Source organism: Schistocerca gregaria, chromosome 10 (assembly GCF_023897955.1).
Source record: "Schistocerca gregaria isolate iqSchGreg1 chromosome 10, iqSchGreg1.2, whole genome shotgun sequence".
NCBI lineage: Eukaryota > Metazoa > Arthropoda > Insecta > Orthoptera > Acrididae > Schistocerca > Schistocerca gregaria.
In genome coordinates this window covers 105,858,359-105,861,339 of record NC_064929.1, presented here as the reverse complement: position 1 = coordinate 105,861,339, position 2,981 = coordinate 105,858,359, and the positions used below count along the sequence as shown (strand labels likewise).

The following is a 2,981-nucleotide window of genomic DNA, read 5'->3' as shown; positions in this document are numbered from 1 at the left end:
TCGATGACACCTCGATAACAGCCGGTCCCCACACTTACATCTTGCTCTCCTTACGTCAGTATACATCATATCAGTCTGTGACGCTGGCTTTGCAACATCTTGCGTGCCTTTAGGTTCGCCGCGTCCAACACTTACCATGCACTGACCACAAGAAATGGAGGAGCCGCGGCTTGAACCCTCGACATTTCACATGCCAAGCGAACGCTCTACCAACTGAGCTACGCCCTATGCACGAGCAAACTGCGCTATTCCCCATTCTTTGCGACTCAGATGCGCATGGACACGATGGTTGGTTGGTTTGTAGCGGTGAAGGGAGCAGAGTACAAAGGCGCGGACCCGTTCATATACACAAAAGTTCCAAGTAGTTTCGATGCTCTGGTATTACAAATGCAAATTCCGTCTGTTTTTAACGTCTTAAATTGAAAGAGCTGTCACAAATTGCTCCGTTTTCACTCCTTGTCGACAATCATACAGCACCTGAGGTAACAAACACATCTCGAGCCCCATTGTGCACACCATTATTCATGCCAACTCAGTGCCTCGCTCTTTACTACTGTATACCAATCTTGTCGTCCGACAGCAAAACACTGGGCCACAACAAGTTTCCGCGTCTCCATTGCAATGCGCATACTACGAAACGCTCCCCAAACTTGGCACTCACCCTCGCAGCCGACTTTTCCGACTTTCCAAACGCTCACGCTAGTGACAGCATTATTTATAGTTCGACGTCGCGCCAAAGCGAATGAGCACATTTCGCCAACGGCTTAGGCCGCCCTCCTAGTGTGGCTGCTCGGTGTCTGCAGGCAGCGAGGGTCTGCAAGCTTCTGTGATCGCACCTTTGTCACCTGTGCTTGCTTGTCAGAGACAGACTATCGCAAAACATACAACTCACTCCATGAATTGATTGCTACGGCATCTGTTATCAGCAGTCACAACTAGCAACGCCAGTAGCAGCTGACTGCACGCAAAGAATAGGAATGTGCAGTGGGATTTACGTGAACTCGGCGCAAGGCAGATCTTTCCGACATAAGCTTGAGAATCTTACGGGAACACTTGTACTGTTTCTAAATTAAGTGTAGGCGTGGGAGGAGGGTGTTTCCTGCGCACTAATAACAGCACGCTTGTCAATTGTGGATGCTAATCATCCGCTTGTATCTTCCTAGACACATCTGCTGGATGTGAATTATTCCACTTGCATGGCAAGGTGCGCATGTAGGTGTGTTAAAAATTCTGTAGGCACTGGGTATTGATCCCAGTACCTCTCGCATACTAAGCGAGCGCTCTACCATCTGAGCTACGCCCGCCCCCCGAAGACTAATGGTGCTACATACAGCCATATAGACGACACAGACCCTTGCACTCCCATTATTCAGCAGACAAACACTACTCTCTATGTATCCGTTAGGGTGTCTTTCAGGTTTCGTGCATTCTGTATCGAATCGTAGTTGGCCACAATGAAAGTGGCACGTATAACGTCGAAAATAGAATTCGGACACCGCTCTGAGTAAGACCAACGTGTTGTCCACCCTCTAGACTTCAATGAGGTTAAGCCGCGATACCTAAGACAGATCTGCACTCGATGATACCTCGATAACAGCCGGTCCCCACACTTACATCTTGCTCTCCTTACATCAGTATACATCATATCAGACTGTAACGCTGGCTTTGCAACATCTTGCGTGCGTTTAGGTTCGCCGCGACCAACACTTACCATGCACTGACCACAAAAAATGGAGGCGCAGCGGCTTGTACCCTGGCCCTTTCACATGCCAAGCGAACTCTCTACCAACTGAGCTACGCCCCATGCACGAAAAAACTGCGCTGTTCCCCATTCTTTGCGACTCAGATGCGCTCGGACACGATGGTTGGTTGGTTTGTAGCGGTGAAGGGAGCAGAGTACAAAGGCGCGGACCCGTTCATATACACAAAAGTTCCAAGTAGTTTCGATGCTCTGGTATTACAAATGCAAATTCCGTCTGTTTTTAACGTCTTAAATTGAAAGAGCCGTCACAAATTGCTCCGTTTTCACTCCTTGTCGACAATCATACAGCACCTGAGGTAACAAACACATCTCGAGCCCCACTGTGCACTCCATTATTCATGCCAACTCAGTGCCTCGCTCTTTACTACTGTGTACCAATCTTGTCGTCCAACTGCAAAACACTGGGCCACAACAAGTTTCCGCATCTCCATTGCACTGCGCATACTACGAAACGCTCCCCAAACTTGGCACTTACCATCGCAGCCGACTTTTCCGACTTTCCACGACGCTCACGCTAGTGACAGCATTATTTATAGTTCGACGTCGCGCCAAAGCGAATGAGCACATTTCGCCTACGGCTTAGGCCGCCCTCCTAGTGTGGCTGCTCGGTGTCTGCAGGCAGCGAGGGTTTGCAAGCTTCCTGTGTTCGCACCTATGTCACCTGTGCTTGCTTGTCAGAGACAGACTATCGCAAAACATACAACTCACTCCATGAATTGATTGCTACGGCATCTGCTATCACCAGTCACAACTAGCAACACCAGTAGCAGCTGACTGCACGCAAAGAATAGGAATGTGCAGTGGGATTTACGTGAACTCGGCGCAAGGCAGATCTTTCCGACATAGGCTTGAGAATCTTACGGGAACACTTGTACTGTTTCTAAATTAAGTGTAGGCGTGGGAGGAGGGTGCTTCCTGCGCACTAATAACAGCACGCTTGTCAATTGTGGATGCTAATCATTCGCTTGTATCTTCCTAGACACATCTGCTGGCTGTGAATTATTCCACTTGCATGGCAAGGTGCGCATGTAGGTGTGTTAAAAATTCTGGAGGCACTGGGTATTGATCCCTGTACCTCTCGCATACTAAGCGAGCGCTCTACCATCTGAGCTACGCCCGCCCCCCCGAAGACTAATGGTGCTACATACAGCCATATAGACGACACAGACCCTTGCACTCCCATTATTCAGCAGACAAACACTACTCTCTATGTATCCGT

The 2,981-nt window shown here is 49.1% G+C and overlaps 1 non-coding gene across 1 annotated transcript; it reads right to left on the bottom strand.

Moving 5' to 3' along the window:
- Window positions 1-1,231: 1,231 nt before the first annotated feature.
- Trnat-agu (transfer RNA threonine (anticodon AGU)) lies at window positions 1,232-1,304 on the bottom strand. The gene has a single exon. It is a non-coding gene; the product is annotated as a tRNA-Thr (tRNA).
- Between the last annotated feature and the right edge of the window lie 1,677 nt (window positions 1,305-2,981).